Source organism: Puntigrus tetrazona, chromosome 16 (assembly GCF_018831695.1).
Source record: "Puntigrus tetrazona isolate hp1 chromosome 16, ASM1883169v1, whole genome shotgun sequence".
NCBI classification, from domain to species: Eukaryota; Metazoa; Chordata; class Actinopteri; order Cypriniformes; family Cyprinidae; genus Puntigrus; species Puntigrus tetrazona.
Window position 1 is genome coordinate 3,533,628 of NC_056714.1, and position 15,719 is coordinate 3,549,346.

Consider the following 15,719-nt stretch of genomic DNA (forward strand, 5'->3'; position numbering starts at 1 on the left):
AAATGCATATTAATGCTTCATTCTGCGTGACTATATTTTAAATCCTTTAATCTTACCCCGTACCTAAACAGAACTAAAACTACATTACTAACTGCCAATAAGCAGTTTGAGACAAATGTCAAAAGATAGTTCATAAAGACTTGGACCTTAATAAAATAAAATTTGAGCACAAGCCTTTCAAAGTGTGCTCCACAGGCTGTAAGCATGAATGGCTCCTTAAATAATTCCATATGCAATGTTGCAATTGAATTATATTTCAAGTAATTAAAAAAATAAAGAATGTTATGACAAATTGATATAGCTTATACGTTAAATTCACAGTAAAATATTTCACCAAAATGTCTTACAATAAAATGCTATCATTTTATGTGAAAAAAAAAAACAAACAAACAAAAAAAAACGATCCAGTGGAATTATTAGAGAATACAACTGGTTAAGAATCATTAGGAAAACAAGCTTAATGATTGATTCATTATAATGATCATATACGTTTATTAATGTTGCAGTACATGCTGGGAATGCCAGTAAAGTATTATAGATATCACACTGTTACATAGTTAATGTCTGAGGTTGCTGTAATAAAGACAATCTGTGTGACTTTAGAGTATAATGTTGCTACAGCACTGTCATATCCTGCTCCTTCTCACTGTGAAATCATAAAATACAGTAGTCATTTATTGCTAAATCTGATTCCTTCACTTACCAAAACCATTAGACCCTTAGTCATTTAGTCATAGGTGGCAAACTTTGGCAATGTTTGGGGGCATGCCAAAAGTAATATAATATGTCACAGTTACTTAATATAGAAATAGATACTTAACTACTGACAACATTTTACATTTTTTTTTTATTATCCATTTATTTTAATATTCTAACTTATTTATTAATTTAAGGGAAGAATATAATCTTAGAATTGACTATTTTCTGACATAGTATTTTTGTCTTGTTGTAGTGCAGAGAGAAGAACACACAAAGATGAAGATCAGTTTACAGTCTTTAATAATCCAGGGTTACGCAATACAGAAAAGTGGGAGCAATGTGTACATAGACGAGACCGGACAACCTAACTCTGAGCAGAATCTAACTAATAAGGTGAAGGTAATGACTTAATTAAATGACACGCACCTAAACATAATGACACAATTAACAGAAGATAGAAACTGGGTCACACATGGCACATGAGAAACAGTCCCGAGGTGGAGTTAGAGAGCCAATGGGCCAGGGTGACAGGGAGGATCCGGAGGGCTAAGGTGGAGCAGATAGCGCTGACGATCGATGCAGAGATGGCGATCCAAAAAACATGATCTATTTTGTTAGTATCTCATTTATTTTAAATAATTGTTTTGGCCATTCATTTACATAATTATGGTAATGAGACGCAAACTTTAAAACTACAACGATGCAAATTTATCAAAAAGTTGACGTCACGGGCATGCATAATAATTTTTATTTTTATAGGAACTTGTATATGCATTGACAAATTTACTTTCTTTCAAAAGTGACGTCGCTGACTTTATACAGCATTTTAGACATTTTGTATAAACAAAAAAGATTTAATCAAATGCAAAAGAAACATATAGCAGTACATATAAGTATATAGATATAGATGTATAAGTCTTGGCAGTTTGTTGTTTCAGGTTTCATAGTTTTTGCTACATTCTAACAAAAATGAACAAAGCAGGAAACGATATTTGTCTTTGTAAACACGCCATGGGATTTTCTTCTTTGGCCTGTGTTGTCCAGCCTCATGCCGAGAGGCCTTTTTTAATCGATACCTGTTTATCGCATGAAGTTTTGAGGGGCTTGCACTCAATGATGTCTGTTTTATTACTGTTTCTAGATCACGTATAGGGTTTATTGTTAGTGAATAAAATCTGTGGGGGTGGAAATTTGATCTGACTACAGCAGTGCAGCACAGCTAGTGCACAGATGAACTGCAGGCTCAGGAAAATGCGGAGAGCAACTTTTGCCAAATGAGCTCCCCTGACTCAGTTATTGGACTATTCCTATTTGTTCCAGCAGCTGTTCACCAGTTTTTGGTACAGTAAACATAGACGCAATGTACTGTATATGTATGTACGTATAAATGATTAAACAGGTTTGGCTTGTTGGTAGACTTATAACCAATCTCAAACACTTTCCCAACCATATTTGATTTCCTACAAGCTACTTTCGTGGGATAAACTGGGATAAAGTGTATAGTGGCAATGGCAGAAAATAATGAATGATCCATGGAGCGTCTGTTGACTTAGGCACCCAGTGACAGACTCAGAATTTATTTTATTTATTTTTAACAAATATATGTTTAAAAATGGATTAACTGCCCATACAAGATGTACCAAAGGGCCTGAAGAAACAACAATACCAAAAACCCCTCACAAGCCAACACACACAGAAGATAGAGTTCATCCAAATTGTTTTTCTGCTGATAACCATACTGTCTGAAGCTATTTTTTCAATCAGACAGCAGGATGAGAACTGTAAAGGTGGTCATTTCCTCCAAATGGACTGCCACACAAGTGTTCTGAATGGAGTGCTGAAAGCAATGATTTAAAATTGGGGGGAGCCAAAACACACAAAATAAAAAAGAAATTGTACATTTGTCCTTGACCGTGATTGGGAAGGTCTTGAAGGAACCTGAGATTGACAGCTAAACTACTTTTGCACAGTCTGCAGTCATTTCATAATTGCATCACTAGTGCTTTTCTCCACTCTCTTGCTCTTGCACTGATGGCTTTTGTTTCTAATCTGAATTTTTTGAAATTGCCTTAACTGCACACTCAACCCCTCCCTTTTCTCTCCTTTCAGTCTCCTTCTCTGTCTCTGTATTAGCTCACTGTCTCATAAGCAGTGCATCATGCTGGTTCCTGTCAAGATTCGATCCAGGAGGCGCGTTAAAGTCTCAACATGAGTCTGCTATACGAAGCACTGTCCCATGTTCAATCCACAGGAAAAGAAAGACATCAAATTCAGCACTGTTCTACTTAAAGCATGTTTTAGTTCAATAAATCTTAAATCAAGCTTCAACAACATATGCAACATCATCTTAACTGGCATTTTTTAAACGACAAAATAAATAAAATAATAATCATAATAGAGTTACACCAATTATTTGTTTATACATGAAACTCCTATAGATCAAGTTGTCATGACACTTTTATTGCATCTATATTTTGAAATTTCAATATCATGACAACAAAGTTGAAAGAATGGACAAAATTCCAATGCTTTTAATTCCAGTTTTGCATTTTAATGTTTTTTGCCTGTAACAACATTTGCTTTGATACTGTGCATTATTACTTTACACTACTTTTCAGTAATCATTTTAGTTCTCTTTATCTCTCTCATCTCTCTTCTAATTTTATATACCATGCAATTGTTATAGCTTAATGTATCGCTATTTTTAAAAATCATCTCACAACAATCATACACAATTGAAATCAGCAGTAATAATAACCATTCAATCATATTTAAGTATACATATGAACTTGTGAATGTGAAATTGTACTTCTTTCCTTTTTTTATGCTGATATATCCTTATAAATTGAAAAAACATCACTTCTTATGTTTCTTCTTCCTCTTAATATTTAAATATAAATATAAATATATGTTCTAAAACTTTTCAATGTTTGTAATTTCCTTTTCAAATAATCGCTGACCCCAAAATGCTAATTCGCTAAAAATGTCATCCAAGATTCAGATTAGATTAGTTTGTTTCTTTATCAGAATAAAAGATTTTCAGAACTTTGGCAGTACATCACTTGCTCACCAGCAGATCCTCTGCAGTGAATGGGTGCCGTCAGAATGAGAGTCCAAACAGCTGATAAAAACACATCACAATAACATCTTGTGAAGCCAAAACTGTGATTTTGTAAGAAACAACTTCAAACATTTTTAGCAAATTTCCGTTATTGTCTGAGGACGATGTATAGTGTACCTGGGTAACGCGAATGGTGCATTTTTATCTTTGTGTGACAGGTTACAGCATTCACACCGCTCATGGTGCTTCCTCCCAGAAGCATCCTAAACGCAGCACTGAGTGTAGTTTAAGCTTTTTTTTCCCCATTGCATTGCAGTGCTGTACACCCTCAAGCAGAAAATGGTTTGAAAATACAGTATAAACACATTTACCACCACCAACTTTTGCAATATAGCATTTTATAAAGCATCGGTTTTCTAGGAACTTGCCGAAGAACACCGCTTTAGGGTTTGGATTCAGTATACGGTAAATAAGCTACCTTTAGGATGTAAATATAATGCCCCCCCTCTTGCAAAATATATGATAATTAATTTTGTAATCATGCCCTGTACCTCCCTCTTGATAATCCGATCATAATTTATGGCCATTAATAAAAAGGTACGTTAAGAAACCTACACAAGCCAGAAATCACTTTATTTCCTGTTTAAAGCTGCAGCTGTGTTACGCAACATAAACGATGTCAGCACGAAAGCCCAATGTGAGGCTCCTGTTGCAGTGATGCTCCAGGCAGCAGACATGCTGCAGACACACTGGATGCTGTGCTGAAGCCCCCCTCACATCCTCACTCCCTTTCCTTCAGTCTACAACCCGGAAACCCTTCAAGTATGTCGTTTAAATGAACCACTGATTTCTCATAGTTCAGCGGTGCATCTTGCTTTATTAATATTTATTACAAATGTCTTAATTAACAAAACATTACAGCAGATCCCTTAAGCACACCGATGTACTTTTGCGGTGAGTCAGCAAGAATATCGTGTTTTACAAATATGTATTTGCTTCGATACCTCCATCCTTGCATCCTAGAAGGGAATAGTTAGTGTGCATTGACAATAGGATGCACAAATATAGAATAAGGTTTTTTATGATGTTAGATGAAATTATATTTTAAAGGGAAAAAAATAATCTAAATAAACTCCAAAGTCACAGCTTCATGGAAGCAGTTGTAAATCTAACTGTAAGTCTAAAGTTTCAGAATAACCAAGCTATAAATAATACAGCTGGAGTGTGACGAGAGTGTATTTTTGAATTAATTGACTGTAATTTTACAAAAATTCATTCAGGGCCATTCATCTAGTGAATCTAATCAATCTGAGAATTCAGATTTCTATGTTTAGGTAAGGGATAATGGATAAGGTCTTGCATCACCCTGAAGAAGTTTATTCTGATATAACAATCGGTTATTACACAGCTACTAGTTATTTGAGTTATTAAGTGTTTTAAAAGTGTACCTGTGTATTATCTTAAATCCATTAAAGTATACAAAACACTTTAACTGTAGACACACACTAGAGTTAATACACAGCTAATTTTTCTCAAATTCTTGTTTCAAATTTGAAAACTCCAAAATCTGCTGAAGCTGTTCGACTTAAAATTTTAAGTTGGCTCAACTTTTTTACAGTGCATGCGCACGTTAAACTTTCTCATTTTGTGTTTTTCCTTCCTTCCTTTTTTTTTCTTTCCTTTGTTTGTCTGCATTAAACCTTATTAATGATTTGTTTTCTCTATAAGATGAATTATATAAACAATTCTGGCTCGTAAAATCTTTGGTCATACTGATTAAAAAAGGTTTTATTTATTTGTTGGTTGGTTGGCTGTGAATACACGTCACATTTCACTGTGGACGAAGAAGCGAGGAGACCAGGAATCATTTAAAAAAACAGTCTTTAAACTGGAACTTCAGAAATCGACATAGGAGAGGCAAACTAGGATGACATATAACAGCTGACATACTGGAACTGAACAGACAGTCCTTTTAAACAGAGGATAACGAGGAGATTAACTAATGATTAGATACAGCTGGGACTAATGGAACCAAACGAGTACAGGAAAAACCAAATATGTGCACTAGAAGAAGAGAACTTCAATACAAGATACAGGACTGACAACACACACACATTTGCTTTTGTGAATTGTGGGGACATTCTATGGGCGTAATGGTGTTTATACTGTCCAAACTGTATGTGCTATTGCCCTACACTAACCCTACACCTACCCCTTACAAGAAACTACTTTTAGATTTCCAAAAAAAAAACCCTCACTCTGTATGATTTATAAGCATTTTGAAAAGTGGGGACATGAGATAATGTCCTTATAAGTCAACTTCCTCTTGTAATACCTATGTCATACCCATATCATTATATAAATGTGTCCTAATGTGTCAAAAAACAAGCTCAAACACACACACACACACACACACACACACACACACACACACACACACACACTGTGTTAATAGGCCTTGACTACTACCAACAGAACTGTTGCTAGTACCCTCCATTTATTCATGTTTTGGTTTTGATTATGTTTATGGTAAAGATTTGTTGAACATTTTGCACAAAGTACCAGAAATATAATCATTATAATAAAAAACAACAACAACACAATGTGTTGTGTGTGTGTGTGTGTGTGTGTGTGTGTGTGTGTGTGTGTGTTAATCATGCTCTTGACAGACTGCCACCTTTTAAGACCGGCTGTTAGTCTGATTAACAAATAGATTTTTTTTTTTTCATGTTGATTTTATACTCAGGCAATATTGAAGGTTTTTGAACACAGGCTTACAAGGTTACATAAGTGGCTATTCATAGGCTTTTAATCATTAAAATTAGCTCTAATGAATCAAATTTTATTGTTCAATGGTATTTAACAGGAGGCAGTGATCAATGTTGTCAGACAGAAAAACACACTAATAATCACAGAACAAAGAAATGTATGTGAGGCAATTCAAAGTGTGACACAGAGGTGCAGAAACTGTATGTAAATTGAACCGATTTCTCAAGGCCAGATAGACTAAAAGTGACCCACTTGAAACTCAGAGTGTAACTCAATTGGTTTATAGTACACAACACTTATGGGGCAATGGGTATGAGAAGGTACATGATGGACGATGCAATGGGACCCAAAATGAAAAAGGCAGCCAAATTCCCAAAGGCCCACGATCTGGTCATCACCACCCCGTCTCACCTCTTAAACTATATCGGCAGATGATTGACCCAGATTGACTATTGGCTTATTGCGACTTCAAGCTCCTTACCCCGTTTCCACCAACGTAGTTTGAGTGCTGGTTAGAAGCCAGAGCCTAGTTTTAAATCGGTCCAAAGCACCAGCTCCAAACCAGGAAAAGTGGTTCATAAGTAGCAGCATAACATTGTTGGGATAGAAGAAAGAACCACTTGAAATTGTTACAGTGTAATTATACATCTAAGTACTGAGTAATATGCACGTATTATATTGTTAGGTTTAGGATAAAGGTTTTTTACAGAATGTGTACTTACTTACAGTGTAGGTACACCTAATACCCAAGAAAGTTCTGGTGATACCTAGAAACTACAATGGGTAGGGTTAGGTTTAGGGGTAGGTTCAGGTTTAGTACCTAGTTATTACTTAGTTATTGCAATTACTACGATAGAATGTACAACCATTATAGTGGTTGAGGTCACCATAATAGTGTTCTGTTTATGTTTCTCTTCTGTTGTGCATTTACAAAATAAAGTGCATATATTTACTTTGCACGTCATAATGAAGTAAAGCTAATTATACTTAAGTATATGGATTTTTCAAAACATTACACTTTAACATTATAATTATATATATATATATATATATATATATATATATATATATATATATATATATATATATATATATATATATATATATATATAAAATTTAAAAAATTAAAATTAACAAATTAAATATATATATATATATATATATTTAATTTTTTAATTTTTAATTTTTTCTTTTGAAAACTTTCAGACCATCCAAGATGTAGATGACATGTCTTCAAGAAAACTATGGTTTAAGGCTTAAAATTACTAAATGTTGTATTTATTTATTACAAGCACATACCTTTTCACTTAATTGATGAGCTGGGGTCATGTGGAGAACATGTTTTTATCAGCTGTTTGGACTCCCATATATGCCAGCACCCATTCACTAGGATCCATTGGTGAGCTGTACATATAGTCTCTATTCATCGAAACGTTTTTCTTCACAATATTTTTTTCAATTGTAGGAGAGACTAGCTGAATACTTGCTAGTGAATTTGAGCTGGATGTCATTGCAATAGGCATTTGAGAGGATGTGCTCAACCTAATGAGTTCAGGAGGAGTTCAAGGACTATGCAAATAAACTTGAATCAAACTGTGTAAAATTCTCTGAAAATGTACATTAAACTTATATAAATAGCATAAAATATTAATAGGATCACTTTGTAAGGTCTGATAGGTTTAGCATAGACCTGTTTCTGCATGTTTTTCTTTCTTTATTTATTTTTTCTGTTTAAGACAAGTGTATGGACAAAATTGTATTGTTTATGCATGAATGAACACATTGTTTTATTTGATTTTACTGGGTAAGACTGGCTGCTTCTATTCCTTTGTCATTTGTTCTTTCTCTGAAGCTGACCTTGAGAATGTCTTCCATTTCCTTAGCCTAGTTTTCAAACACCCACTCTCTCTTCATGCTAATGTCTTACACAAGCACTCCATTAAAAATAAAAGTTGTTCTATTTCTTTCTTTCTCTGTATCTCTCTCGTTCTTTTTTTCCTTATCCGCTCTCCCTCTGAAGTTCCTTTCGTGAAGCATCAAGAGCCATATATTCATTATCTGGCATCATATTCATTTCTATGCTAATGAGGACCATACCCACTGAAATCTGTCCTTCAGATAGGAGTAAGTGGCAATCAGGTTTTGTTTGTTTTAAGGTTTCTTTCTGGAATGACATAACACATTTCCAGCATTTTCAGGAAATTCAGAATTCAGAAAATCAGCACATAGAAGCTTAGTTGTATTCTGTTTGTTAATACAATAACAAATAGAGCATTGTAAAATACACAGATACATTGATGTCGATGTAGGTTTTGTATATATTTTTATTATTGAGCATGTTTCTGTTTTCAATTTATATGTGTCTTTTTGGTGAGTTGGTATCACCTTTAACAATAAAACATTATTTTTGAATATATTCATGTTGTTATTCAGTTTTCTGTAGACAAATGAAACTTCCAAAAAGCTATTTGATAGGTCTGAAATTACATGAAGGGGAGGAAATTGAGATTATCTTTGCTAATGATGTTATTAGTTAAATCTATACTACTAGAAAAGCAAAGTCGGAATGTTTACTTCTTTCTATCTTCACCAGCAGAAAGTGGAAGTGTTTTTACATCTCGTACTAAGAAGAGCTCTAACTTTTCTATCGATCAGTTGGTGGTGCACCTCCTCGAGCTGCAGCGTCTGAAACGTGACATTTTCACAGCACGATGAGAGCTGCCACTCTCTCTCTGTAATTATTTCAGCGGCACTCGCTTGCCCCAAATTGAAAGAATGAATATCAGCCTATATTTCCTCTGAATCACATCATTTAAGAGGCTTTTTATATGTTTAATAAAGCACAGCCGCCTGCCTCTGTCACTAAGGAGCGAGTCATTTCCTGGGGAGGGAGAAACATCTGTTCCCAATTGAAGGGCTTGCTGAGGGGAAAATAAGGCTTTTTTCGTATTATAATTGAGGATAGAATAGTTTTAAATGGCACATTAGAGGCAGCACAATCTAAAGGATTGAGAGGCGGGAGTCAAAGCCTTCAGCGCTCCAGCAGAGGTGAGGACATGTGTATAATACTGACCCACCTGTTCAGAATCATTTAATGGTATTTATTACAGCCGGCAGATTTTACAGATGTACCATAGTTAGTGGATGCACAGCCTGACACTAATACACCACGTGAGAGTGACATATCAGTCCTAATCGCTTTAGAACGGTGTCTGCAAACTTGCAATGTTTATAGCCTTAAGATTACTAACAATCCCTAGATGCTCTTTCACACTGTGATATTTAGTAACTTCCTGATGGCACAATGTGTTTGTCTGTGTATATATCAAGAATACTGTATAAGTCACAGCATACTCATAGCTCATAGTTGCAGAACTTACACAGTAAATTTTACAGCAGTAGTTAACTTATAACTTATAACTTATTAGAATGACATCACCATGGACCCTAGTACCTCACACTAAATCAGTGCAGAATTCAATACAAACTGTCCATCTATTTTACAGTACTTTCTTGTATATGCATATTGTGTTATTTGTAGATTAATTGCAGTTGTGTTTAGAGTACTCTTCTTCTGGAACCGCAACTTAAAGTGGTGGAGGTGTTTGAGTGCCGGAATGACCCTAGGAGCTATGTTGTCCAAGGCTATATGCCCCTAGTAGGGTCTCCCAAGGCAAAAAAGGTCCTAGGTGACAAGCCAGACCCTTATGAAAAAAAACATATATGAGGTTGTGACGTCGCCTGGTACGGCATAGCCAGGCTCTCACAGTCATTTGTGCCTATGAGTCAAATGGCAGTGTAGAGTACCCGACCATCTTGGGGTCTCTGGGAGGGGTGCTGGAAAGTGCTCCGATGCTAGTGACACCTGGAGGGCGTGATTGAGAGAAACAGCCCATCTGATCTGAACCCGAGTGCTTTTCTGTTGTTGGACTTCTGTGCTAGTCATGGTTTGTCTATAGCGAACACCATGTTCGAGCAAAAGGGTGTCCATCAGTACACGTGGCACTAGGACACCCTAGGTTGGAGATTGATGATTGACTTTGTGGTTGTTTCATCTGACTTCTTGCCGTATGTCTTGGACACTCAGGTGAAGAGAGGGGCGGAGCTGTCAACTGTGCAGACTTGTTACCGGTGCATGTTGCATTCTGGCAGGGCTGCCCTTTGTCACCAGTCCTGTTCGTTATTTTTATGGACAGGATTACTAGGCACAGACGGGGGCCGGAGGGAGTTTTTTTTTCTGGTTTTTGGTGGATGATGTTGTCCTATTGGCTGCATCTGGCCAGGACCTACAGCTTGCACTGGGGCTGTTTACAGCCGAGTGTGAAGCGGCTGGGATGAGAATCAGCACCTCCAAGTCTGAGGCCATGGTTCTCAGTTGGACAAGAGTAGCTTGCCCCCTTCAGGTTGGTGGGGAGTTCCTGCCTCAGTTGAAGTATTTTGGGGTCTTGTTCACGAGTGAGGGAAGGATGGAATGGGAGATCAACAGATGAATCAGTGCAGCTTCTGCAGTAATACGGTCAATGTACCAGTCTGTCCTGGTGAAGAAGGTGCCGAGCTGCAAGGCGAAGCTCTCAAATTACCGGTCGATCTACGATCTTACTCTTACCTATGGTCTTGAGCTCTGGGTCATGACCAAAAGGATGAGATCCCGGATACAAGTGACCAAAATGAGTTTCCTCCGTAGAGTGGCTGGGCGCTCCCTTAGAGATAGAGTGAGGAGCTCAGTCATTTGGGAGGAGCTCAGAGCAGACCCGCTACTCCTCCATTGAGAGAGGCCAGCTGAGGTGGCTCTGGCATTTGTTCCGGATGCCCCTTGGACTCCTCCCGATGGAGGTGTTCTGGGCATGTCCCACTGGGAGAAGGCCCAGAGAAGACCTGGAACACGCTGGAAGGACTATGTTTTACAACTGGCCTGGGAGTGCCTCTGTGTTCCACCAGAAGAGCTGGAGAAAGTTTCTAGGGTGAGGGAAGTCTGGGCATCCCTAATAAGACTGCTGCCCCTGCGACCCGGCCCCAGATAAGTGGAAGGGGAAAACGAGATGGCTGGTCAATCTAGATTTAGACTTATGTTTTATTTATTTATTTTTTTCCTTTTGATTTTAAATATTTCCAAACAGGTTAACTAGCCTATCCTATGATGTGTAAGCAAAAGGGACAAAGTAGCCTTATAGTTTAATTTATTAACTGCGCATAAAATGACCAAAATGTGTCATGCCATAAAGCATTTTTAATGACTTTGTACTTAATGTGAATTTAATAAAAAAGATTGCAATTTACTAATTATAACACCATCATTGTACAGAAACAGAGCAAAGATAAATTTCTCTTTAGAGAGTTTATGCATTCTCAATAACAGCCAGCAAACGCAGATTTAAATTTAACAGCTTTAGTTAACAGGAAAAGCTGCGCATTGCATCTAAAATTTTTGAGATATGATTCCAAATTTTGGGGGGCCAGAGGTCCTTGTAATATTTAACAGTTTACATCCCTTGCCTGCCATAGTTGTTGGGTAAGACAGCTGTGTTTCGGACTGTAAGCTTGACATATTATGCTTCTCTCTGATGGTGTTGATGGTTTTTAACAGCATCATCACTTCCTGTTGGCTCGTCCTGAATGGGAGTCCTTTCACAGCTGCTACTGAAGGAGGGCAGTAAATCCCACTCATATAAAAGTGCAGTCACACGAGAGGCAATCATTTTGAGATGGTCGGTTGCCCAGACTCTTGCATCGCCCCAGAGCCACACACGGACAAACTCCCCCTCTATGTCACTCCTCTCTGTGCTTCAGTTCCCACCTAAATTACAGTAGACTCCAGCACAGAAGCTAAACTACACCTACAGGCTTGACTGCAAAAGGTCAACAAGCTGCTTAAAATGAAAAATAGCACAGGGGTAATCTACTCTCCTATCTTCTTCCCAGAACCACCACCCTCCCTTCTATTAACCTCTTTCCATTTCTCTCATTCTTTACACTCTATTGTATTTCTGATTTGCCTTGTTATAGGATATATGGTTGTTCTTGGAATCAAGTTCTATCAAGTTCAAAATCAAGTTCAAATTTTTGTCTTTCTGAGCCTCTTGATGACAATTGAAAAAAAAACCTAAATTAATAAATTAATCAACTAATTAATAATACTTACAAAAAACACAGCAACCATTATTATTATTGTTGTTGTTGTTGTTGTTGTTGTTGTTGTTGCGGGCCTTGCCTGTGCAATTACAATGCTAAAATGTTCTGGTTGGTTGCTAATTAGCTCAGGTTAAAAGAGCCCACCCCCAAGTACAGTACATTATGGTCCTTAGATATGGGTTTGGTTTTTTACATGTTTTATTGTGTAACAATAATGTATCACACAAATATGGACACTATTATGCATATTCTAAGAGAACGGTTGTCAATTCCATTCCTGGGGGGCTTACCTATATTTAGTCACCACTTGTACATAAATGTAGTAGTGTATGAACGATAGTTTCAAGTCTACTAATGAAAGCTAAATACAATTTTTAATACAGAGATAGTACGTTAAAAGCACATTTTAGTGTATGGTGTCAGCACAGTTGAAATTTAGTTGATCTTGAAATTATAATGGTTAAGAAGATTAGAATAAAATAGATTAGTTACAAAATTAGTGTGCGAAAAATAAAGCACATTAAGTACAATAAATTAAGGAAGTGTACTTGGCTTTGTCAAGACAACATCTTGTAGAGTACAGAGAACAGCAAATAATTACACAATGTTTAATAGGTGATCTTTTTGTGTTCATCTGCAATACCAAATATTCTCACAGAATCAGACACTGAATGTGATTTCTCACCATGAGTGATCTACTTCATAGTCCGTTTGCAATTTTGAGGAGACTACCTCTACAAGGAGGTCTCGGGATGCCTGTTTGCTTCAATTTTGGTGTGCACCCTGGAATGATGTATAGGACCCTTGAAACACCAAAGGGCCCGGCTGTTTTCAAAGATGATTTAATTTTAGTTCTATATTTGATTTTGGTCAGCGGTTACGGAAACATGAACATTCCTTTTTTTCCATATTTGCAGTTATATCAGCCTATCGGTAATGCAATATCTGCTAAATCTAAATCACTGGATTTGAACATTCAAAAGCATCAGTTTTCAAATCTCCCAGAACATTAATATTGTTTTGAAGTCATAACACGATATTCTTCAAGTAATCGTGCAAAATTGTTTATTAATCAAAATTGTACATTTGTGTCAAAAGGAATAAAAGCTGTCAGAGTTTTGCTGCCTCTAGTGTTAATTTCTATTGGAAACTGCAGGGATATGTTCTTGTTTGGTAAAGATTTTGCGTCTGGCTAAAAAGTGTGCCAAGGTATGTTTATCTCATGAGACCAGGTATAAACATGTCACTGTCTGTCTGCTCTTCAGTGAATATTGTTCTGAACTTTGTCATGAATCAGCTTATGCATTTTGCTAAACCATTGGCTCTTGAACTGAGTAACATAACATAACTAGACTAATTCCAGAAACCTTGGCACTGGTGTATAACAGGAGCATTGGCGGCTGGTGGCAAATTTTCTGGGTGGCATGCCACATTCCAAAATTTAAGCATACATCAACAAAAGGAGAAGTATTAAGACATGAAACATTTTAAATAAAGAAAATTGTTTTAACAAATTCAGGACTGAGGATGATTCTCACAAAACTTTTCAGCAAGCTTATTTTTTTTTTTGTGAAAAGATTGTTTTTAATTTCAGTAATAATTCAAAATTGATGTATACAGTGCAACAGCAAAATACATTTATTTAGAAAATTTTCTATATGTACTATATATAAATAACTACAAGTCCTGCTGCAGTACCAAAATCCCGTCCTTTCACGCTTTGGTGGTGCGTTGCCCGATCACCCTAATGGAGAAACCACCCCTAAACAGGAGTACTGAAAAGGCAGCGGACTGCATCCATCCCATCAACATTTATTTTGTGGGCCACATCAGGGCGTGTATGAATGCATTTTATATACACCCAATTGGAGGGTGAATACTCGGCAGAGTGATTTTAATTTTGCATTAAAATTGTCAAAAGTGGACAGAAGAGACGGATTAGGTCCCGTTTTATATTGTGTGGTCTTAACTACCATATACTTACATTTAAATTTAAATAATTTGGTATAATGTACTTATTGTGTACATACATGTTTTTACATGTGTTTTTACAGTTTGTATTTATATATGTTTAAATTCCTGTATGCAATTACATCTGTAATACATTTCTGTACTTTATAATTACACTATTGACTCATCAATGTAACAGGGCAAACAAGGCGAAAGATGTGCTGATCCAACTGGATTTGAACAGGACTGTGCCTCCCTCATTGTGATCTAAACAAAATAAATCTTAATACCAGGTTAAAAAATAACTTTTCTTATCTCAGCTGGTTGTGGCTCTCTCTGCCTCTTTCAAACCAATATGGATTTAGGTTTTGATTTTTTTTTATGATAATTCTTTTTATTTGCGAGCATACAGCCCCCTACATTGCAAAACAAAACAAATCAAAACAAACTCTATGTTCCTTTCACACCAAAAGCTAAAAGATTAAGCATCAGGTTGAAAGAAATATAAAGTTTTACACAGAACCCGATATAAACATAAATTTCAACTGTTCTGCCCTTCCAAAAATCAAAAGAACATGATGCAGAACAAGCAAATTTCACACTCTTATATCACAGAAGTTCTTTTTGCTTATTAGTATGGATAAATTGGATTATTAAAGGTCCTATTGACATTTTTTAAGACATTGTTTAATAATTCATTTTCTGTGTTCCCATGTGTTGGTCTGTTAAGTAGCTAATTAGGTAATTGCTATGTATTATGACACCTTAAAATAAAGTGTTACCCAATTTTTCACTCCACTAAGTACTTGTGTAACAGGAATTATATAACGACATTTTGTAACGACAGTATGCATAAGAGTAATTGGAACCGGGGGTGATCCAGGGGGTAGATCTAGGGATATGTAAAGTGGGGGGAGTTGGAGATGGAGTTGGTTACACATTTGTACTTTCATTAACAAAAAGTGTTGTTACCAATGTTCTGTTACATGTTTGTACTCGCACATAAAGTACTGTTCAGTGGGTTGTTATATTTGTGTAGTTACATAAGCATTAGAGCTGTACTATGTACCAATGAATATTTACACTTTGGTTACATACTACATACACATCT